General features: G+C 39.3%; 1 long non-coding RNA gene across 1 annotated transcript in view; it reads left to right on the top strand.

Annotated features, from left to right (window-relative positions):
* Window positions 1–19,425: 19,425 nt before the first annotated feature.
* Window positions 19,426–25,489, top strand: part of LOC143161631 (uncharacterized) — a 139,213-nt gene continuing 133,149 nt past the window's right edge. Inside the window, exons 1-2 of the long non-coding RNA XR_012995566.1 lie at window positions 19,426–19,482; window positions 20,781–20,882. This is a non-coding gene — a long non-coding RNA (uncharacterized LOC143161631). The remainder of the gene's footprint in view (window positions 19,483–20,780; window positions 20,883–25,489) is intronic.

The following is a 25,489-nucleotide window of genomic DNA, read 5'->3' as shown; positions in this document are numbered from 1 at the left end:
AGAACAGAAATATGACATTTGATTACAAGAAAAAAATAAATTGATACAGCATTGAACAGACTTATGGCTTTCGGCTCAGATGATTCTGGAACAGTTTATCAGACAGAGATAATTGTATAATCATAAGGCTGAAAGCAGTGAACCCTCTCATTGTCTATGCTGGCTGCCTTTTGCCACATGGGAGATCTTCACAGCAATTTTTGAATAAAGGCATTATATCACCGTCACTCAAGGAGATGAGAGCAGACATCTATTGCTCCTTTAAGCAGCTGTTGTATTATTCCACATCCGTCATAGGATCTCTATAGCAGTTTAACTTGAAATTTAAATCAGAAAGTGGCCAGCTACTAACTTTGCATATGGATGTCTGTTGTACAGGTTATCCAGACAAAGGATTCAAGGAAGAGATGTGGTAGTGGTTAAATATTTTAAGCCAAAGTGTTCGCATAACAGTCTGTATCAGAGTGGTAGACTGTTTGTAAATACCACAGTGTGAACACTTATTAATATAGCACGTTTCTTTGGATGAGATTAGAGAGAGAAAACTATTAACTGACTATTTTTAGTAAACTAATATCAGTGTAAGATTTCTAGGCTGAGCTCATGCAGAAGTGGATTGTTAGTACGTTTTCCAGGAATTGGACCAAAAAAGGCATTAATAAAGCAGCCTGTCATTAAGTAGAATCTAGACTCAGCTCAGAAAATACCCTTAGAACAGACTAATCTAATTTTCTTCATAATAGAAAATATAGAACTTGCAAGAAATAATTTTAACTGAAAGACACTTTGAGAAATATTGTACATGGTATAGAATCCACCACTGCTGCTGGTTATCTGTTTGGATGATTAATTGCCATCACCATTTAAAAATAATGCACTCTATTTCTAGTCTAAATCATGTTTCAACTTCCAGCACAGCTTTTTTCAGATTAAGTAGTCATTTTTACAAGATTTTTTTTTCAGTAAGAAGGTATATTTAATTGCAATTGGCTCGTCTTTTAACGTGATCCTTGAGTATTTTGACCCCCACTATAGTGTTGTAAGTATTTATATCTCTTCATTAATTCATAGATCTGCTCTGCACAGGCTGCATTTTCCCTCCCTGAAGCACACCAAAGCATATGACAAGGTTCTTTGCCAATGGCTGTTAAAGAAACTAACCTGCCACAAGACAAAAGAAAGTGTATTCTCAGAAAATACTTTAAAGTTAGAAAGCAGAGTCAGAAGAAATGGTCTATTTTTACAATGAAATGAGATGCTGGAATGGTTGCTATTTAACATATTCCTGTATGATGAAAAAGGGATGAATAGGAAAGTTTGCTGATGATAGAGAGTATTGAAACTGAGGATGGCTATAGACCATTGTTCTACCATCTCACAGTGCCAAGTAAGCAGCAGATGAAATTCAATGTTGATAAATAAAAAGCCATGCACACAGGGGAAAACAAGCAAACAAACAAAATCTTCATAAATCATGGTAGGTTCTAAATATGCCATTATTGAAAGAGAATTATAAGCCTATCTGTAGTTACCTATAAATGTTAACTTGGTGTTAGGTGGTGGGCAGGAAAGTGAAGGTGTTAGGAAATACTGAAAAGGATGGGATGAAACATCGTTATACAGCTCCATACAGTTTTGGGGAACTCATATTTAAATACATGCTACAAGTCTGCTCACCTTGTTTCAGAAAAGGATAATAGCAACCTAGAAAAAACCAGAGAATAATGATCAGAGGTGCAGAATACCTTCTGTATGCAGAGGAAATGAAATAACTGAGACTCTATAGCTTAGAAAAGAAATGGCTGTGAGTCATTATAGAGATCTATTCTCCTATAGAGATCTATAATCCTGAATGACATGGGGGAAGTCTTGAGAGAATGATTATTCACTATTCAAAGGACATAAACCAAGGCACATGAAATGAAATGACGAGGCAGACAGTTTATATAGAATGAAAAGAAGACCTTTTTTGTGTTATGCATAATTAAGTTGAGAAACTCATACCCTCTGAATTTTTTAGATGCCACAAGTTTTGATGGGTCCAAAATATGATTAAATAAATGATAGAGAGTCAGGTAATCATGATACTGGTGAGGCAACTATCAGTTTGGGAACCGCTGGAAGCTCAGACATACTTCTGAGCCTCTACAAATGGCTATTGTTAAAGGCCAGATACTGGGCTAAATGAATCTTTCATCTGACTAGTACAGTCATCCCTATAATCTTTAGATGTCTGATGCAAATTCAAAATTCTAGTGTGCCAGTCAATCTATCAAATATGGAGTAATCTTTCCACCTGTATGGAATAATTCTCTGTTTAAACACATTGTCACCTTCTTGGTTGCAACATGACACTAGAGCCCAAATCCCCATGAACTCCAGGAAGACATGTTTTCTATAAATTCAGTCCTTTATCTTTAATTATTAGTTGTATTCAAATTCCAGGTTAGCTGTTCCTTTAGTTTTCCCAAACATCAAATTCAGGCTCACAGATCCATAATTATTCATGACTCAATCAAGGCTGGAAAAAATTCATTTGTCATCTGGCTTTGGTCTGGATTTACATGGCATTTAAGCAGCCACGATCTAGGCTGTGTAGTCTGTGGCCAGACCATGTGCACTGTGTATTAGAAAGCATAGTAATACTGCATGTTTTGTCACTTCTCTATTTGTTTTTTGAAGTTTAATCATTAATCATTTAGTAGCCTGCTCCAGTAAGTGTTCTTAGTACCCAATTTATCACCCTTCCCTTTTACACTGCCCAAACCCAAACTATGGGGTTTTTTTCACAGTCTTTTGTTTTGTTGGGGGGGAGTTTATGTTAAAGTAACTACAAGGAATGCAGATAGTCCACAACATGGTTTTTTTCCATATTTTGATATTATTTTTCTATTACACCATAATAGGAATGCAGAGAGCATCTTGTGTACAGCTATGCCTCTTGTCTTTGCTCTGCCTTCCTACTATTGAGATCTTGCTCTTTTGGACAGTTTTACTGGAATATGAATGGGAAAGATCTTATGTTGGTGTATACTGTCCCTGTGTATTTAAATTGTATGTATTTCTTGAGTTCCTGCATGCATTTCCCCACTAGTACATTGAATCTTATGGGGAAAACTGTTTTGCTGTCTATTGAGTTGTAACTGTCACACTTTTCAGGTGTACTCAGTGGATAGCAGTACATGTCTGTACTTAAGTTCTTTGGCTTCTCCTGTAGTCGTATTAATATTTATTACTGTTATGTACTGCAGCGCTAAACGTTTTTACTCTAAAATCATGGTTCCTGTGAGGTGTTACATCTATTTATCTCAGCTTTAAAATTCTATCTATTGAGTAAATGTAGGAGAGATTATCATATTTATTGTAAGAGAGCAAACAGTTTTTACAGCATTGTTAAGTTCTCTATCAGTTCTAAAAGACATTGATAAAGAATGCAGAAGGGCCAATAAAACCAGTAATGTCAATGGGACTCCCTGCCACACCTTTGGAAGTTTCATGAAACTTTTTGTACACTTTTTACTAAAATGTTGAGTTGAGAAAAAAAAGTGGGGGATAAAGACTTGATCTGCTCCAGTCTGCAGAGAGTGAAATCAATGAGTTCTCTCTGACTGACATGAGTGAAGATCCAAATTAATTTGAGAGCCTGCCTCAAAAATTCTTGAGACAGAAAAGCAATAAAATGCTGCTGACTCATAAAGAGTGTTCTTCTACCAAAAAAGACCTTTGTATGGAACAAGTGGAATTATTTCCTCTATATTTAGATTTTTGCAAAAACAAACAGCAGTAGTTGTGTTGTGTTGGGGAATGAATATTTGTATGCAAACATACTAACAAAAAGAGAAAAAAATGCTCTTTAGTACCTACGGTTTCAAAGAATCTCAAAGATTACATCAGATTGTGTTGCTATTTCTCATTCTAAAACTGCAGTAGCTCCTAAGGACTCTGCTCAAGTTGAAGTTTCTGTTTTATGATGTGTCCAAGCACTCAGAGGCATGATACCGACTATGTAAAGAGTTACCAAAAAAAAGTTAAATGTTGCCCTTTGTCCACAATATGCTTCACACTGATACCAGTGAGAATTGTTCATATGTGTGAATGTATGACTGCCTGTTTATCACTGACAGATCAGAATTCATAACCTCAGACCTCCCAAACTGGAACAAAGATTATTGTCTGGAGGACTTTAATGAATACATGTTATCATAACTGAATTTGGGACTGTGAGCACTTTATTGTGCTCAAATAATTAGCATTAGTGCTTTTAAAAATAATTTCAGGAATACTGAAAAACAAAAGCAGAGAAAAATTCAGGTTTTGAGAGGCAAATCCTTTGTTCCTCCTATTATACCCATCATGGCAGTATGCCAAGGCGTGGTAAGCTAGAGACACTGGCTCAATGTTTCAGGGTCAGAACTGCAGCGAGCTGACAGGCAGCCTCTGACGGACGCTGTCAGGGATGACAACGCATGGTGGATTTTCAGCTTTGGCTGTAACAGTCAGTGGGGAGCTGGACCAGGCTGGCAGAGGCTCACTGCTGCTAGCTCATCACTGCCAGGGGAAGCAAGATCTTGTCTAATCACTTCAGTGTGATGGACAGCTGCAATACTGCGGGGGTCCTTCCCTCAGCGTGAGCTGAGAGGAGCTAATGTGGTGATATGTTAAACTTGTCTGACCTGCAAATAGAGAATGAGGCTGAGGAGGGAAGTCAGTGCTGAAGAAAAATGCATAGTCTGCTGTGTTGCGTTGAAAATGTTTGAATATTCATTAAGCACGGCTAGTATTTTATGTTATTAATTGAGATCTTCCGGATTTTTATCTTTTTTTCTCCTGTAAATTCTCTGTGCTTAATTTAGACAAAATGTTCTGTATCTTATGGAAATAAAAGGCTTTCTAAAACCCAGCCTGGCCTTTTATCTACAGTAGGGAAGTCAATGACTGGAAACACTTGAGCGTCCGACTGATTCTTAACTGTTTTCAGGTGTCAAAGTAGGGGATCATAAAATGTGACCTTATTTTTATGTAGCACAGCGTATGCATTCTGTGAAGCTGGAAAAACAAAACCCCATAAATCTTTATTGAAATAAGTACCCAGAGCTTTGAATTCCACAACACAAATATAGTTTAAAAGTTAACTTTTCAATTATCTAGTTTAAGCGATAACAAATTATCCCCAGAAGTAATAGTTATAATACAATAGCAGAAAGGTTGCTTTTTCAATCCTAAAATAATCGCATCTCAAAAACAATTGTTAAAATCAATTACTGAAAGTGATATGCCATGTAGCTTTTCTTGCATTTGCCTTGCTCTCAGACTACTTTTTGGGTGGAGGAAGGAAGATGCCACCCTAGTGCAAGGAACACAAGAGAGTTATCAAGAATGGCTGTGCCCCTCTTGCCATTCTGATCCCAAGGGACTCATCAAGCAGTGAACCCACAGCCTTGTAAGTATAAAGTATACGCATATCTACACATACACGTACCAATCACAAATTCCCACGATACCCTTGCCTGATCTTAGAAATCAGTTAAATAACACTAGCTGTTCACAGCCTTCTGTCCTGATATCTAAGCAGAGGTCCTACACACGCTGTGTCCATCTTTGAATGTCAGTGCCTTGATTCCCTTGTCCCTCTTCCCAGGAAGGGTTGTCATGCTGTTGAAATTCCAAATGAATGAAGCAGTAAGAAGCTGGATGCTAGTAGCCACTGTTTTAATACTGCCAGAAGTGATACTTTGTGAAATTCTTCCTGTGGTCCCAGAGGAGAAGTTAATTTCCATTTGGCTGTCTTCTGATAACCCAGCTGTGCAGATCTCTGCTGCATTATATTCTGCAAGTACTGTAGGATTGTCTTGCCATCTGGTTTTACATCTGAGGGATCTGGATGAGTGATCATTTACCAAAAGTTCATATCTGCAAAGTATTGCCTAAAGTTATCCTTGACTCTAAGCATTAGATAATTCCCTCCAAAAGCAGTACCTACACACACACTCAAAAAGGCAGATGTAGAGGACTGTAATAGAAAGGCTAAGGTCAGTGTGAATGGGGAATTGGTGGGAATGTCTGGGTGTGGGAGCACCAAAGGGACAAAGAGCGGGAAAGAGGCTCTCAGAATGGCTCACGTTAACCCACCAGGGTTGGCATGCCTTCAAGACCCCAGTGTATCTACCTGTAGTTTCATAAGGCACCCAGCTTTGGAGACAAAGGACAGTGATGACTCCTGATGACTCACAGAGGTGGGACAGGATAGAAACTCTCCTCACTGTCAGCTCCAGAAGGTATCAAAAACACATATCCAAAACCTGAACATTGTCGCCAGCCTGCAAAGAACTGCAGAGATCTGTCAAGAACTTGACAGCTGCCACCCCTTGTCCTCCCTATCATCACAACAGATCCTGGACCTAACATCTGAAGATAGAAGCACTGGGGTGCCTGACCACTGCCTGGACCATGTGAGCACCCCTGCCCTGACAGGTGGACAGACTTCTTGGACATCACAGGCATCCAGGTGCTGGTGAGTATGAGTCTCTGAGAGCCTGAGTGAAACCTGGTTTGTTTCAGGTTTTAATTTTAAGATTACCTTCCTCTCTTCTAGGATCTTAGGTGGGCGTTTGCTATATTGCTGATACAGTGTTGCAACAGTATTTACTACACAGACATACACAGAAAAAAATCAGGAATGTGCCTTAATTGTGCCTATTTTAAATGTGAAGAATCCGTACCAGATCCCCAAAGATCTGATTAAAAGCTTTTCCTTGTGGCCATTCATTCAAGACTTCCCTCTAAGAACCCTCCTAGCAATTTATCAAATACTTTAAAGTTACATGGTACAAAACACTTATGGCGGTGCATGCACATATACATTTATTAAAATGTATATATTCATTTAGTTCTCACCAACTTCTGCCTTATGAGTGAAATCAAATTCCCCATATGCTGAAACAATGACCTTTATATTATAAATTCAAGGATTCATAAAACAGATGGTGGAGATGTAAAAAAAGAAAAAAAAAAAAGACAACAAATAAAACCCCAGCTTGTCCGGCGGCAAGGACCAAAGTATGCATATTAAAATAATCTTGGAAAGGTGGCTGAGTTAGCTAAACCATATGGGCTTAGTTATGTTATACGGTACCCTTGAGTTGAAACTTACTAGGGTCTCCTCTTCTGCTGTTAATGAATAATATGTAAAAAGCTATCTGATGGTGGCATTGAGATATTTCACATTAGTGAGCATCAGGATTCATAGGATTTGTCCGTAGGATTCAGGATTCATACTGTTTTTGAATAGATTGTGATATAAAGGGAAAAGAAAAGGGGTACTAACGTGGCTGTAACTACGGTGCTTAATAGATGTAAACAAGAGAAATTCTGTAGGGTTTAAACAGCTGAAAAGAACTGAAGAAAGTTTTATGTGACAGAAAGCTCATCTGTTTTTCCAACTCCATCAGTTGCTCCTGTTAAAAGGTATTGCCTTGTTATTAAACTTTGCAAGAAATTAAAGGGAAAAAAAGCCTTAAACTGTCATTAATTCATGTGATTGTTTTTCCAAGTCTTGTAGGAGGCTTCTGAACTGGCCCCAGAAAGGATTCCTACTTTCTTTTGTCCTTAATCCTAAATCCAAGGGTTTGATTTGTGGGTTCTCTTTATTCTCTCTTATCAAAGATGAGGTCCGTATAGGGGTTTTTTGTTTGGGTTCCCCCCCCCCGCCTTGGTGTACTCCCCCTCCCCCTTCCCCCCCAAATAATAAGAGCTCAATCCTCTCATATTTCAGGCCTTCTGAATACAAGCCAGCTCTGGAGTGGTACCTGTCTGTTTATGCTCATATGCTGCTGTGCTAAGCTAGTAATTCCTGCAGAAAAGAGATTGGTTTGCTTTTTGAGTGTGGCAGTTTCTAGTCTGTAATGTCTGGATATTCAGATTGTGGACCCTGTGCACAGATTTCCTGGTCATGCCTGTAGCCAAAATAGTTCCTAAATGCTGAGACAGATTCTCACAGGGAGGATTTACATGTATGTACCATTGTAAGCATTTGAGACATGCTAATATGTGATTATTGCATGATAACAGAATCTAATCCGCTGAAAGCCAAAAAAGTTAAAATTATACTGACTTTCATATTGCTTAAGAGATAATCTATAAGACTCCAGACCAGTAGTTTTCTACGGTTTATTTATCGAGAACGAGGATAGATATTATATATACTTTGTATCTACATATATTATACATTCCAAATCTGCCTAGATTTCTGCTCCTAGGATTTACAACTGAGGTATAGAGTCTGGCACTTTATAAATGATCCCATGCAGATAAATGCGATAACTGACAGAATTAAGATACTAAGCAAAAGAATCGAAATCTGGACTGAAATGAAGTTGGTGATGGAGAAAAGGTAGAATGAATGTTGTAGAAAAATTTCTTAAACTTTTTTCACCTTTTGTTCCTCCCAGCTGGCCTTGCCTATTTCAGACGTATTTTTGTCCCATGTCTGTTTCCTGCTTTCGAAATCCTGGCTTGAGCATGACAGAATAAGAGATGGAGATTTAATCTCAGAGCTGTTTTCTGGAAAGGACAGTACTTGCGGCCACTGAGACAACTTACCAACTGATAGCATAACTTTGATTTCTCCTGCTATAGTTTTAATTTCTGTTATAGCTAAGTGGACTCACTGTGGGTTCTGTACAGTGTAAATGATAGCAGAATTTATCTGGCCTGTTGTGTTACGTTAGTATGCTGCTGACAGTGTCTTCCTTGCATAAATAAAACATAAATGATGTCTTTAATTAATTTTCTGCCATGCCATCCAACATTAAAATAGTCATCCTCAAATGCATTTGTCACTTTGACATTTTTCTGTGGAGGCAATGGTCAATAACCCTGCAAGTATCAGTTACGTTCCAAAGGTAATTTCTTACATTCCTAAAAAAAGTGTAAATCAATTGTTCTTCAGAACGGTAGAAAGAAAAAGACTTGGTATTTGTCCAAGGGTGAAACTAAGATATAACTTATTTGAGTTAGGACCTACTGGACTCTTGTTTGATCGGATCAAAGAAAGAGCAGACCTTCTTTGTTCAAGGCTTCTCTTTTGACTGCTGTAAAAGTATTTCCAATGACAGCACAAATCTTTTTCTGTCTTGATAGACAGTAGTATGCTCCCTGTGCTGCCCCTAGTTGGTACTTTGTTTGCGTGGTAGTAATTTTATATTATTGGTATATCTGTCTTTGGCATTTAGTTTATGCACCTTAATTCATTTTATACTCTAGTGATAATTCTTGTTTTGCTTTAAATGCTGCAAAACCTAAACCATTTAAGCAAAAATTTGTATTTGACCTGTCAGAGAAAATGACCGACATTTGTCATCCCTGCTCATTGTTTTGAGGCTTGGCAAGTTTTCTATTTGAAAAATTCAAATGTAATGAATGTTGTTCAAGGCTGCCAGATGTAGCATCAACAGATAAGATGGATCTTAGAATAGCAGTTGATATGCACAGCACCTTGCAGGAAGTGAATTGTTTAGTTTTATTCTGTTGCTGCTAAAGTATAAAAAATGTACAAAATATTTTTTATGTGTCACAAATGTGAATTTCAAAGTGCTTTAAATTCAGTGAAAGTACTTTTAAAAGAACTGACTATTAATTTTGGAAAAATGCCTCAATTCTGTATACTTATCTCCCAACTTCATTTCCGTGAGAAACAAGCATCTTCTGTTGAGTTCTGGTATTTTCTGCTGCTGGTAGACTAACGGTCTCTCCAGCCCCAGGCATTGATGATATGTCTTTTGCTTTCCTCACGGTCTTTTTGCTGATACTTGGCCAAACCGTGTTGTATTGTTTGGATGCTAAGGCATTGGCTTTGAAAGACACTGTGCATTTAGCCTGGAAATGCTTTCTGCTGGCAGCTGGGCATTGGCAAAGGACGAAGCCCTGGGGTCGCAGCCTGCTGGTGCATCCCATGAAGTGTGCCACAGGATGGGGAGGGAGTATAGGACCCCAGGGCTGGGGACGGAGTGGAGAGCATGATGGCTACTAATGGGCAAGTACATACTGAGGGAAAAGCAGGGATGGCAGAAGAGAAATGTATCATCAGAAATACAGCAAGAATTACTCCCCCCCAAAAAAACCCCTCACAAACCCAACAACTGATAAAGAGTCAGAAAGGACCAGAAAAAGGCTGCCATAGCAGAAGTAAATTAAATCTGTGCATCTGCTCCCTCATGCATTTTACAGCTCTGAGGCTCAGGTTTCTTTTTCAGTCACATTTGCCTATATCAGACATGAAAAACAAAATGATAGGCCAGTTGTTAGTGTTTCTCAGAAGGCTGGTTTCATTTTCCAATACTATCATGATCTTGTGTGACCTTGGACAAATCATGTAGGGAAAAAAACTCAGCCAGTTTAAATCATCTTAGTTCCACTCACCTTACTGGAAAGCCAGTGGACACTCTTGGTTTTAATGGAGCTTTGACAATTTATGCCAACTGAGGATCTTCCCTACGGTCTCCAGGTTTTAGTGTCCTATGAGTAAAAGGGCGATAATAATGCTTCCCTGCCTCACAGGGATGTTTTGAGAATAAACTCATTAAAAGAGTGTAAGGCACTTAGATGCTATGCAGATGGGAGCTATAAAAGTCTCTCAGACAGAGAAACCTGAGCCATAGCAGTTCTGTGACCTAGATCAAGCAGCTCTGTTCCCGTCACCAGCCCTGCCTGAGCTCAGCTCCCTCAACTGTGTAATTAGCTGGTCTCACATAACCCTAAAAACTTCTAGAAGCTTTTGCAGCTCTCCCCTTTCCCGTAAGGTCTGTCTGTGTCACTTTTTCAGTGATCTACAGCTTTTAGGTTATTTCCTGCCAAACACACTTCAAGGCTAGTTTCTACTTGGTTTTCTTTCCTTCTCGCAGCTGCTCTACTGACACTGTAGCATTCAAACATTAAAAAAATTATTTCATATAATAGTTTTTTCTCTTCTGTAAAGCAGAATTAGAGCTTCTCTAGAAGAATCTCACCTCCATTGCAGTGTATTTTCAGATATGGAGGATTTTAGCTGAAGGAATAAATTATTTCACCCAGCTCTTGATATAGATACTGGAAAATAAGTCATGATCATATAACTCTTCTCTGCAATAAACACTTGTTTGTTCTATAATTTGTTCTAAATGTAGAAATTAATAATGCATATTAGAGAATTCTTTAGATCCTCATTTTTCTGTGCTTGCTTCCAGTTCTTAAGGCCAGCAATTAGAAGGGTTAAGGAATTTCCTGTCCTTTACGGAGTACCATTTCTGACTTGCTACTGGTTGAAGGAGAGTATTGTTACAGCTGAGCTACATTTATCTCCTGTAGGTGACTTTTTTGTTATAGGCAGGTGAGTAATTTGGCAAATCTGATAAATATAATCCATTGCTCAGAGTTAAGGCAAGTGGAGCCACTTATTAAATGGCCGCAGTTGTCAAGCTGTGTGTGTGGAAGCAGCTTTATTCTGCAGTTTTCAGTCTGGCAAAGTATGAGCTTTCTTTGTCAGTAGATTGGTAAGAAAGCCAATTAATACAGTTGCTAGTTTGTTTGCTTTTTCTCCTGCATCCCTGAACAAATATCAAGCACATTTTTGTTACACAACTCTTTGAATTACGTTGTCTCCTTCTTTGTGATTCTTGTCTTGTGGAAGATAGCAGTGAGGAGAAAGGAGGTGGGCAAGAAAAGCGAATGAGGAATCTTTTGACGTGATTTAGGGAGCTTTTTTAAGAGCACTCTCTTCATTCCTACCCACCACTATCATCTTCTTTCACATTTCAACCTCGGAAATGGCCCTGTCTCTCTTTTGTCACAGTGTGTGTGTTGTCTCTGTGCTTGGGGAGTACCCCTGCAACCAGGCAAAGGGCTGCCCCTTGCAGTAGCTGCGCTGTCGGAGGTTCTTGGGAGCAGTGCTCCCAAACTGCTCTGTTTGAGTCTTACACTGGGACAAAGCTACGCCAGTAGTGATTTTTTTTCATGGATTTTGATGAAGACTGTTACTACCATATCTACGGGCAGAAGCCTCGGAGACTACTGACTGATACGGATCAGGTAGAAGGAAATTTCTCTTTTAGCTAATTGATGCTGGTACTTTCCTTTGAAGAGTTACAGTTTGCCACCGTCACACTCGGCAAACACAGTTCAGGAGTTCTGTGCCACCAGCAAACAACATCTCAGAAATTTATTATGAAAGGAGTATAAACCTAATCTACATCCCACTGCAAGATGGAGGCTTGCATTGTGGTCAAAGACTGACCAAGACATGAAGGACCTTTCCAGTCCTGGTGATATCCCTCTGGTTCAAGACAGAGAGAAAGAAATAGAGAAAAATGGTAAAATTTGCCCTCATTTCTTTGCTAGATATAATTTTTCTGGGAAGTGTAACCATTTCCAACCCAAAGTATGTCCCATAAAGACTCTTCATTAATATTATACCTTCACACAAATAAAAAAATTTAAAAAATCAATCAGAGATTGGGAATTGACTTAACCCCCTTTCACAAACCCTCTACTTTTTTTCTGAGTTCAATTAAATTGTTTTTCTGACACTCCACGGAAACGGGAAACTCAGAATATTCAGACTGAAAGAAAAAAATGCACAGTCCTGTACTAAATCAGTTGTGATCATTTATAAATAAGAGTAAAACAAAGGAAGACAATGGGTTGCAAAATAAAGACTATTTAGTGGCATCCTTTGTTCGCAGTGGACTTCTGCAAATTTTTTGTTTCTCTGTTTTAGAAAGGATTAGTTACCATAGCAACTGATACATAACATGAAATCCTTTGCTACTCCTGAGATCTACAGAGCAGTTTTTAAGAGAAAAAATGTTAATTAATATCTAAAAAAATAGAAAAGACAAGGTCTTTCTGCACTACAAGGAAACTGTATTGATACTTGATTTTCCTTTGCGGGTATTGTGTAAGAGCTGCATGAGGGACCTGTACTTCCATTAATGATATGGGGAAGAAGGGGAAGACTCGGTTCTGTTCAGAGATCAGTGAAAGTGACCTGTCCTGTTGAAATTTTGTCTGAAGTACACTGAAGTCAAGTTAGTTGCAATGAGAATCTCACCTCTAATGCTAGAAAGCACTACAGCATCCAAGTAAATTCTGTTCTCAACTCTGCTCTACATTACGTGCGTGACCACAAATAAGACACGCTCATCTTCAAAGCACTTTTAAATACCTGAAGAATGAAAGAAGACACTGAGACCTAGCTACCAAGGATATGGGTCTTAATTTTTCTGCTAACCGTGTTATCAGCATAGGAAAATAATACTTTCATGTAAATTCTCCAGTGCTCCCTTGGCCCTGATTCCCTGGCTGTCCAGCTCAGGGATCTCTTGGGAATAGGGTGTGCTTCTACATGGGCTGGGACATTTGGGCTTCCTTCACAAGGAAGGAGCAGGCTGGAAAACTTGGCATGAACAAGAACTTTACTCAGGCATGGGACACGGCTGGTAGGATCCCACAACCTCAGAAGCACTTCAGCATCCCCCAGTTTAGCATATAGATACTTGAGAGAAAGATTAATATTTCTCAGATCCTTTAACCCCTTAAATTCCAAATATTTATGTGATATGTGTGCAGATAGCTCTTCTTCTCAATTCTCGGTGAAGTACAAGCGGTGCGTACAAGCGGTGCATACATTTTTCTTTGCACATAGTGTGAGAATGGCACCAGTTTATATAGCTGGGCTTCTAGCTGCAATGAACTGATTTTTCCAGTGATTCCCACAGGGTATATAATACAAGTATGTCTGAACAAAATATAATATTCCATCCCAGAAACTTGTTTTGAAGGGGATATCGAATGGGGAGTTGTGATTTTCCACATCATTACTGTCTCAAACGTGCTAGCTGATACTGTCAAGAAAGCTGTTAACTCGTGATATCTCACAGGATAACAGACAGTACCTTCCTGAAAGGCATGTGCTGTTCCTGATGGAAAGTCTAGTATGTGAGGTTGACTCACCTAGGCAGGTAGCAGGAATAATTAAATAGATAAAGAAAACTGCTTATCTCTAATACCTTATGGTAATAGTCCATTGAAAAGGCAAACTGTAGGAAAAGCCCTGGATGCATAATGTAATTCCTCCTCCAGATAAATAGCACACAGAAAGAAATGCATTCTTCCTGCTAAAAGCCTGTAGAGCACGGGAAAAAATCTCTTGCTATGCCTGCTAGGATATTTTTCTGGGTAGTGAAAAACTAGTAATTGGACATTTTACTGCTCTTAGGAATAATTTGCAGATGCTATTTACCTATTTATGGTATGCATAATAATTTTCTCTTTTAAACGACCTGTGGTTTACATCCCAGGAAACTGATATCAGAATGAATGACAAATCCTTGCTTTCTCCTTGATTTCAAAGAAATTCACACAGTTTTTCTCCGTAACATCCATTATCAGTTCTCTGAGCCTGTCCAACTCCCTAGTAAATCACATTAAAAAAAATCACGGTACATTTACTTACCATCGAAATTAGGCTATCTTAGATATTTTGAAAAAAAAAGATGCTTTTGGAAGATGTTTGTCTGGATCAGGACCAATAGAAAGGCCTTTTGGCTAAATTTTCAAACGTTGTATATGGTTTTGTTTTGCTACATTGATGATCCCACTGTTTGCATGTCACTTACATGACTCCTGAACAGATGCAAATAGCATAAAATCTTTTATATTCACTGTTTCTCCAACTATGAACTAGGATTTCCTTTTGTGCTTAATATCGCGGAGAAATTAAAATAGATTGTTTTGCTCTTTACTGTGAAAGCTGTGTTTGAATGAAGAATCATTAAAAGGTTAATACCCTTTCTAACACTTCAGGAACATAAAAGTCGCTGCTCCTATCACCTTCACATTCACATCCTGAGTTCCAGCTGATGAATAAACAGACTGGAGATTATCACACAGGGTACATTCATGTGTAAAATGAAATTCCTATTAAAGTTCATTGCTTCAAATGAAATATGCTTTGTAGCTCTTCCTGTAGGGATTCCTGCTGAGTTCTGTCATGATATGCTGAAATCCAGTCTTCTCTCATCCTTCTACTTAGCCCTAGAAGAAAGTGATCTTTCTGATGAGGCTTTGTAAAGTTTTTGACAGAAAATGCCAACAATTATTCAATTCCTTGATTGGAGACCTACAGAAAGCAGTCTTGGGCCATCAGTGACATGCTCATTTAAATTTATTTTTCTTTTAAACCTGATGTTCAGTTACTTTTAGCTAAGATTTGTAAGTTATTTTGAGTGTGTGCACAGTAAATCGAACTCTTCAGCCCCATGTATGGACAAGACTGCATGAAGGTGGCTTGCTTGCGCCACCTTCCATAGTCCTCCAAGGCTATTCCAGAAGGCCATGCGTTCAACATTTCAAATGACCAGGAGATTACACAACATATTTCTCTCAAGTACCCTTTGTCCTGGCTTCTGACCCTGCAGCACTGCAAGGCTGAGTGTAGCACATAACTGGTTAGAGCTGTGCTTTCCCCTTAGTGACATGCTCAGCATCATTTTGAAGAAGCAAGGTTATGTTTGTTTTGCTTTCTCTTTATGTACCTGCAAGTAACCAACAACTCTGACATCAGTTTCTTATAATCCAGGGTTTTTTTTTTCTAATTTTCTGGTGAAAAATTTTGAGCTTTTTCCGAAGTAATTCTGCAGTTTAAGTGCTATATTAATTTGTATATTGCTGTCACCTGGGAACTGAGAATCATGAGGGCTTGCAGTGATGTTACTTATATGACATTAAACATTCCTTAAATCCATTCCCATTAAACTGTGGTCTATTGACAGAGATGTTAATTTCGGATACAGTATGCTTAGTGAAAACAAATGCATACAATAGCTTGCTTAGCCAAGTATCCTCTAGAAAAGAATCTCAGGAAAGTGAGATAGGGAATTAAGATCTGCAGAACTGGCTTTGTTCGTTCCACACCTATAGAAACAAATCTGTGCTTACTTGGCATTGGGGGTTAATTTTTCTTGTGCTACGATTAGCACTTCCACTTAGCCTGTATTTTTTGGCTTATGCAATGAGCCTCTGCTTCCCTGAGTCACTTCAAATTGTTGTAACAGGCTGGAAATGTGCTGTCCTGGGTACTCTGTTTTAATAGCTGTAATTAATTTCCTTGGAAGTATTCCTGAAAATCATAATATACACATCTGTATTTCATGTGAGACTGGGCAGTTATGTTGTCTTTAAATCAGATGGGCATGTACATGATGCAGCTCTGGACCTAATTTCATCTATTTTAATGTAATGGTCTAGAGGGTGTGCCTGCAAGCTCCAAAGCTCTCTCAGGTATATATTCTGTTTACAAATCATATCCTTTTCTAGCTAACTATAATTATGTCTATTTTAGGTGTATGTCTCTTACTGTCAGCCCCCACTGAGTTATTGTGTTAGGTTGTTTATGTTAGTTTCAGTGAATGCCAACTCTGAGGGATGATTTTACTTGCATGTTCCTATTATACCCTAAGTTCTGCTAAGAGGTGGCTGGGGCAGATAGATAAACCCCATGGGGAAGCGCAGTGGAGGGTATTTTTTCTTCCCTTGGGGATCCACTAAGCACAGTCAGGGAAAGACCATTCTGGAGTCCACGAGGCATTCAAGTGATTTGCAATAGCAGGGTAGGACTCCGCAGCAAGGAACGGCATCAGAGGGGATGAAATGAGTCTCTCAGGGGTTGGAGAGGACTGCGAAGAATTTGCTTTAACTCAGAAATTCAGTGGAAATGAAAACCATAGTGAATAGGCAGAGTTGTTTATGGATCCTTATTTCTATTTGGTCTTGCCCAGTTGCTTTTCCAGACTTAGAAAGTTAAATATGTTGGCCTATATTCCAGCATATAGGAAAGCCCTTTTTATTCAAACGCAGCTCCTTGTACTTTAAAAATGTTTTCATCTCTCTGAGAGGAGATAAAGGGCATTCACCAGAAGAAGGTCTGCACAGACCTACCACTAATCTCAGGGCAATTTGTGGTCCTATAGCACTGGTCTTTTATAATAGCAACGTTATACTTTTTATCTCCACGTGTGAATGTCAAAGCCATCTCTCCTATTCAACTGTTGAGCTCAGTTTTTGTCCTACCATCAAAATACAGAAAACTTCTAGGCTCCAAATTTGTGTATCCTGATGTAAAACGACTTCCATAGTGCTCTTACTACAGCTGCCTAGAATGACTCAGCTGTGTTAAAAGTGGGTCTTTCTCCGTTTAGTCTGCCAAGTTTCAAACTTGTTTCCTATGTAAGTGGACATATTTCAGAAATGTATCTTTAGATTAAATTATTCTTTTTTAAAATATGGCTTACTATCAAGTTATAACATTTATAATTACGGTAAGCTTAGGAAAGTAGATTAGATAAACATTTGTCTACATCCTTCACTATTTTGAAGGATCTTGGTTACTCCTTGTCTATTGGAACAAAAAGATCAATGATAACCTCAAACTTTTGCTCTAACTGGATGCACAGTTGTATTAAACTTTTTCCTAGTTACATTATTTCTGGAGAATAGAATTTTCATCTGTGTTCATCTTCAGCCACTGCACATATCTATCTGGTTCTGCTGCATTATTTTTTCCTCTTAAAAATGCTAAAAGCAAACCTGTATGGCCTGTATCATTTTACATGAAATGCAGCAAACTCCTGTAGCTTCAGTACTCCTCCAAAAATACTCCTCACAGGCAAGTTGCTTTGTCTGATTAACTGTAATCTTTCAAAATAGCAAATGCTTTGCAATTTGTTAGTTTCTGCATTTAAGTCCTTTCCAAATATGTTATTTTGCAAAGGGAATCCCATCATTCCAGCTAACCACCTTTAGGTGCTTTCCTTGGTTTCTGAGAATTTTGACTTCCACTCTGAGGTTTTTTTAAAGTTTTATTGCTGGTAATATGTGGTGTTCAGGAATCACTGAGTCAAAAAGCCTGGCACAGGACAGTTTCATTTATTGTCTGACTTCTAGCTGATTAGCATTATCAAATACAACCTCTGCACAGCTTACTAGAAAAGAAGGCCAAGTTTTTTCTTATGGTTTGTCTTACTATCTCTTTCTTTGGGCCTTTAGACCTGTTCTTTAATGACTTTAAGATGCCTAAAATCAATTTCCTTCATTATTTCTATTTGTATGTAAATAAATAGAACTATGTTATGAAAATACACCAGTGAGTTCTGGTCGATTTCTGTTACCTTAGCGCCATTTGTCAGCATCTCTTTCCCAAGTTCTGATTTACCTTCAAAACAAAGTTTATATTCCTTGGAAATGTACATCATTATTTGCAAACAGCGCAATCGGTGACAGTCAATGGTATTGTTTTCGGTGACTAAGATGAAATCTCTTCAGCTTTATTTTTCGTGGCTGATGACCGGACTGTGTTTGTCCTGTTTATGCTATCCGCAGCATTAGGATATGGTCCGAGAGGTGGGGGGCGCTCTCAATAACTGAAGTGTTGAGGGTAAAGACCGTTAAAGCTTACCTCCTAGCTTCGTTAAAATATAATTTACTCATTTCCCGTTACCTGGCCTGGAACAATAAATCAGGTTAAGTTTATTCATGTTTTGCTTTTTAATCGATTTCACGAGTTTATCCACTATTTTATTAGCATTACAGCACTGCATGAAAGGAAGTCTCTTCTCTCCCCTTCTCATAGTGGCAAACAACATTTTTTTAACCTCCACGTGAAGACTACGGCTCTAAAGATTACTACTACTGCAAAACCCAACCCTGTGAGGCAGGGGGAGGGTTGTATGGTCATTAAGAAAGGAGTAAGGTCAGTTTACGGGTGCGCTGCCCCTTTCGCAGTTGCTAAGTGGGGAATAATGGCAGCGGTTCATTAGCAGGTAGTTGAGAGATGGTGGTTGTAAAGGCGGGCTTTTGGTGAGGGTAAGCCAAACGGCCGGCGTTATTTCTACGTTAGCATTTCTTTGCCTCTCTGTAGCATGTCTTTGTCGTACATGCAACTCCGCATAGGGAAGGACCTTGCCGACACCCGTTCTTAACCTGATGGATCTTTTCATTACTTCACAAAACTCCTGAGACTCTCACAGCTGGGCAAACGGGTTACCCTTTGTTCCACAGCAACAAAATCAAACCATCCCCTACCCCCTGCGCTAAGCAAGCTGAATTTGTTCGGAGGTGAGTAAAAAGGGTTTCAGTGCACACCTGCTGGGGCAGCGCTGTGATTTACCACAGCTGAGGTTACTCGGGGAAGCTCCGTCCTGCCTGCTGCTAGGCGGCCATTTGCAGCGCCACCCCCAGCGGCCGAGCTGCGGTGGAAGAGGCTTTCGGCACAAATCTTTCTTCTCTTGAGGGAAAAAGAGCGGGATCAAGGCAGAAACAACGCTAGGAAGGATTTTGGTGGGTCTGTGAAGGAGGAAGATTTGCAAAACTTTTGAAGGCAACCAGGTAACAGTTTAACAGGTTTCCTGACGGCCAGAACAAGTTTGCTACTGGGTGTGAAGAGAAGCTGGGGCGGTGAGTGCAATGCGTGCTTGTTTATTGTTTAGCAGCTTGCTAAATTTAGCTTTAAATGAAAGTGACATTGTGGAATATGCAGTGCAAAGAGGCTTGAACTTTCCTTTCCTGCTTTTCTCATCTTTGATCTGGTGTATTCCAGTTCTTGCTGAAACCTGTGCAGTTTCTTCTAGCCTTTCCTAGGTGAGGGAGCAGAGCAGCTGAGGAGGTGGAGAGGAACGTCTGGAGTATTCTCGGTCTTTCTCTCTGCTGTGGTCTGCTGGCTGCGGGTTCCTTTTTTTTTTTTTTTGGTGACTTTTTAAAAAATACTTGTGGCTTACGCGTTCTTAAGTTTCAGAATATGCAAGTCCTATTCATCTTTGGAAGAAATCGCATGAAATAGAGGTAGATCTAACAAGTTTGTGTTGCATTGGGTGAGTGGGACAAACAGGTGTGGAAGTTAGTAGCGTAATCTTGCACAAATGGTTGCTCTTGTGTGAAAGAGCTCATTTGAGCAATTATTTGCTATCTGGATGGTGTGCTGGTTGCATTTAGCAAACTGCTAGTGTAAAGTCGTGTGCAGTGATGTTTGAAATACGCATATGCCTGGAACTCAGTTTTTGTAAACTGGATTGTAAAGTTCCTACTACTGCTCAGTAATTAATGGAGTTAGCTAGATCTTTCTGCATATGCCTTATATTTCCTGGTATTTTAGGAGTATGTGCTGGTGTGTGATAGGTTTACTGTCCTCCGAGGGCTGTAATGGTACAGCTGACTCCTGTGGAGGCTGTGCTCCTCCAGGTAGGTAGGTGACACCTCTCTGTGTTAATACAGTGGGTAATGTCCCAGCCCAGTAATGCTTAATCAGTGGTTTATGATTTTATTACAGAGAAAATTAGGTAATTGGATTGTGTGGCTTCTTTGAAACAGCCTTATCTTGTGGATCTCTGTTTATTGTTCTGAATGGAAATTCCATTCATTTTCACATATATGTATCTGGGATACATACAAAATTTCACATACATCTATCTGGGATAGAGTTGTGCAATTAAGTATGGTTTAAAAAAAAAACAGGAAAAATGCAGCAAGTCTAATACATGATTAAATACTTCCTGATTTAAATTTTGGCTGTCAAAGTTGATTTAGAAAAATCTGTCTTTGAGCAATTTATTTCCTTGTACTACACATTTATGATCTTTAAAGAGGATGAACTTACTGTGTATTCTCTTCATGGCAATCATTTACGTATTTTATTTATACACAGGTAGGGGCTCTGAGCTCAAAGCATATCTTCCATGCATTTTGTTTTCTTTAAATAGGGTTTACGCAGACCAGCCACCTACCAGAATTTGCAAGAGGAATTTTTACATTGAACCTGATTTCTCTTCCTTGATTTTGTTCATGTTTCTGCACTTCACAAGGTATTTTACATGGAACTATTTATTGAAAAGCTATTCTGTCTTAAAAAGAGAACAGAAACGAATGCTTTGAGACTATTGATATGCATATACTGTATTCAGCTTTATATCTGATTTAGATTTATTTTGACTTAACTGACCTAACTGATCCATTGTTGCTGACAATGAATGCTGGTCATGTTAGTTTTTCTTGTATGCTGTAAAGATTGTGATTTAGGACAGGACACTAACAGGAAATTTCCAGTTGTAGGATTGGAAAGGAGACTTATCTCCAATTACCCACTTACCTCTCTGGGCTAGGATTCAGAATGTGTTTTTTTTTTTTTGCTTCTCCCCCCCCCCCCCCCCCCTTCCCCCCCCCCCCAATAATATACTCAATTTTCCTTTTTTATCTTTCCACTTTAATTATGTCTTTCTGAAAGCTTTATTGATCGGTATGAAGTAACTAGAAACTCCAGAAAATGAATGACGAGGAAGAACTTCCTAAAATTCAGGAGCATGATGCATATAGAGGCAAAAAGTTCTTATCTTCCTCTGTCTGCTTAACCACGTTTAGTCTCCCTGCATGAGACATGACGATCTCCCTCCCCTCTTTCCCTGGTTTTAATGGAAATTTCTGTAAACAAACAGAAAACACTTTTACGAGGTATTTCTTTTTTCATAGTGACAGGAAATACGACAGACAAATGTACTGCAGCAAAACTTTTCCATGGCATTGTATACAAAATGCATAAATACAGGATCACTTGCCACAAGCTCTTCCCTTGCCTACCTGATTCAAAGGGCTTTTGATAATGTGCGTTAAACTTTGCATGAAACTAAGGAGCACTTTTTTGTACGTACCTCTGATAATGGAACAGTGTTAATGGCACAGTGATGCTGAACACATATATGAATTTACTTGGTTTAAAAAGTAGGGTTTACAGTAGGCAGAAACCTCATGTATCTTTGCCTTGTTGAAGGCAAGTTGTTTGGGGAATATATTAAAATGCACTTTTTTCTCTGAAGCGTCTCAGCATGTTCAGGCAGAAAAGTGCAGTTTGACTTTTTGACAGAAAAATCAAACTCACTGTTGAAGCTCATTTCTTTCTTCAAAAATTGCATACTTGAATCATTAGCACCGTTAACAAGCTGGAAGATCTCCAAATCTATTTGGTCAATAACTTTCAGCTTCAAACGGAGAACTGCAGTAATTTCTTTCATGGTCTTGGCGATATGTCTCTCACAAGACTGATGAGCATGTTCACAGACACTTTCACTTTACAATGAGACATATGGTATGTTTTGTATTTGTGAGTTTCTTTGATATTAACTCTCTGGCACAACTTAACATTCTTTCAATGTAGTGTTTTGTTTGGAGAGGTAGAGGATTTCTTAGTTAAAGTGCAGCAAGTGTGTTTTAGCAAACTTCGTTTAGGAAGGCAATAAGGGAGATGACATGGTACGGTATTTGATCTTACTCTATTAATGGATAGTTACTCTTTTGGGGTACTTCCAGCAAAAAATCCAGGCAACAAATGTATGTATTTAAACATACGCATCCACTATATGTACAGTATGCTACAGAATACTTGTGGGAGATGTTTCAGTTCTTCTCAAGGATTGAGATACCTGTTTTCTCAACAGAGGCTTAGCCTGGCAATAGCTCCATTCCTTAATCAGACCTTGAATTGCTTATATTCGTATCAAGGAAGGAGCCCGTTACTACATTTATCATAACCCTATGGTCCAGCTCTGAAACTGCAGTCAGCAGGTAACACCTCGTATGTGATAGTAGAGGTTTTTTCCTTATGTCCTTGCGTTATGGTATGTTCCATATATATTCATTTTCATCTGCCTCTTTATTCTCCGGTCATTCCGTCATGGAAGATGACTCTGGAATTCTCCACAGTAGTCCCAGAAGTTACTTCCTTCTGGGAAGTGTTGTATTTGCTGAGGATTTTAATTTTGGGAGTGGGGTGGGCAGGATTGCATGTATTGAGAAATGGTCAGTGAAGAAACACTCACTTGCGAGGTGGAGGCTAGCCCAGCAGTCCAAGGGATCTAAAGTTTCGGGAAAAAATGCTCTTTTGGAAACTATCGTCAAGAATCTTGTCAAAGAGGGGAGGACAAAAAGGTGGTTTAAAAAAAAAAAAGAAGAAAAATAGATGTAATCAAATCACTGGGGGAGTAACCACCTTGTCCTGAGTCCCAACCACTTCTGAGACTGACACAGAAACTAGATTGCTGTTTTCAGTAAGTGTCAAATAAACATTAATTGAATAAGGACATAATTGTGTTACTGTGTCTTATATTAAGATCTGTTTGTGGCTGCTGTATTTCCAGGGATAGGGTTCCTGAAAGTACCTGTAATGACCGACACTTGCTCCCATTGAAGATGATAGGCTGCTACCACTGATTGCATCCATAAGGTGCGCTTTATAAAATTCAAGTACAAACATACTTCAAGGGTATCGGGGCCTGAGCTGGAGTATGTATATGAGAACACAGTTTCTCTGATGATGATAAGAGTTGTGTTGATTTACTCTTCCTAGGGATTTTTTAGTTGGCTTATGCTGTCTGCACCACTTTAAGTACTGTTGGTATAGCTGCACTACTAAGGGAGAGCTTATATTATGACTTTTTCCCTTGGCTGTATTTTCTCTTTGCCTAAAGTAAGTCGTAAAGGGTAAAGTGTATAGTTATTCTTCATATGAAAAACTTCCTTTAAAAAAAAAAAAGCAGGGAACAGTTGCTCTGCTTCAGTGTTGTCATTGCAATGATCAGGCAGTAATAAAATTCCTCTTTTGTAATCTTTATTATCATCCAGTGATGGGAACCTTCTGTTGCTAGAAGCTGCTAAACTTTCCTTTTAATGACAGTTTGCAGCCTTTTAGACCCAAGTTATGCGCTGTACACTAAACAGAAAAAAATTGGGGGGAGGGTCATGGAAAACTCATCATTTTGGGGCTTTACTACCTTTTTAATAAAATTTTCTGACTTCTTTTTGAGCATAGAACTACCTTTTTTAATTTAGTGAATGTTAAAGAAAATTACAATAAAGAGAAAGGATCTTTAGGGGCAAACAAAATACAATGTTTTGATACGGATCTTGTATGAAAGCTATTTACCTTTCATTCTATGAAATCGCATGGCCTGTATTCCCTTTGTACTATTGTGAATACAAAGTGTATAGCAGGGGATTAAATATGCAGGTGATAACATGACTGATGGATGTATGGTCAGTTCTGTGATTTGTAAGGACCTTTCCCTGTTTAGACAATTTTGTGAATGTCTTGTGTCCTATAGTTTAAAAACCAGAACACAAAACCCCCTGGAATTGGACTGATCAGGCTTAGAGGCTCCAGGTCAAACACAGAAGTTCAGAAATAAGCAAAACTGGACTGAGGACAAGGAACTGGATTGATGGGCCGAGGCCAACTGTATGAGATTCAACAAGGCCAAGTGCCGGGTCCTGCACTTGGGCCACAACAACCCCATGCAGCGCTACAGGCTTGGGGAAGAGTGGCTGGAAAGCTGCCTGTCGGAAAAGGACCTGGGGGTGCTGGTTGACAGCCGGCTGAATATGAGCCGGCAGTGTGCCCAGGTGGCCAAGAAGGCCAATGGCATCCTGGCCTGTATCAGAAATAGTGTGGCCAGCAGGAGTAGGGAAGGGATCGTGCCCCTGTACTCAGCACTGGTGAGGCCGCACCTCAAATACTGTGTTCGGTTTTGGGCCCCTCACTACAAGAAGGATGTCAAGGTGTTAGAGCGTGTCCAGAGAAGGGCAACGAGGCTGGTGCAGGGTCTGGAGAACAAGTCTTCTGAGGAGCGGCTGAGGGAACTGGGGTTGTTTAGCCTGGAGAAAAGGAGGCTGAGGGGAGACCTCATCGCTCTCTACAACTACCTGAAAGGAGGTTGTAGCGAGGTGGGTGTCGGTCTCTTCTCCCAAGTAACAAGCGATAGGACGAGAGGAAATGGCCTCAAGTTGCGCCAGGGGAGGTTTAGATTGGGCATGAGGAAAAGTGTCTTTACTGAAAGAGTGGTTAAAGATTGGAACAGACTGCCCAGGGAAGTGGTTGAGTCCCCATCCCTGGAAGTATTTAAAAGACGTGTAGATGAGGCGCTTAGGGACATGGTTTAGTGGGCATGGTGGTGTTGGGTTGACGGTTGGACTTGATGATCTTAGAGGTCTCTTCCAACCTTAATGATTCTATGATTCTATGAACTGAACAGTCTGGGAAAGGATGGAAGCAGTGTGTTTGGTTTTTTTGGTACAGTGTAGGAGTAAAAAAGGCTTCTGACAGTCTTTGCAGCTCTGATTGCTTAAAGGCCAAGACTCTGACATGCTTTGTTCCTCGTCATGCTTTGTTCCTCGTCAAGTCTTGGGAATTATTATTTTGAGTGAAGATGCAGCTTTTTAGGCATGTGGTAGAAGATGGTGGTGGTGGTTCACTTCTCTAATGTTTGCAGTTGACTCGAAGCCACATATCACAGAAGGATCAATAGTGCATGTTCTGGTGGATCTTAATTGTCAATATTGTGTCTAATTCTTTACATTCCTCCGTGCCCTTTGCTAATGACTGCTGGTTTCAGAGGCTACTGATGTGTTAAATGGTTCCTCTAGGTTA

This window comes from Aptenodytes patagonicus, chromosome 6 (assembly GCF_965638725.1).
Source record: "Aptenodytes patagonicus chromosome 6, bAptPat1.pri.cur, whole genome shotgun sequence".
In the NCBI taxonomy this organism is placed as follows: domain Eukaryota; kingdom Metazoa; phylum Chordata; class Aves; order Sphenisciformes; family Spheniscidae; genus Aptenodytes; species Aptenodytes patagonicus.
The sequence above is the reverse complement of the archived record's forward strand: the minus strand, read 5'-3'. Positions and strand labels throughout refer to the sequence as shown.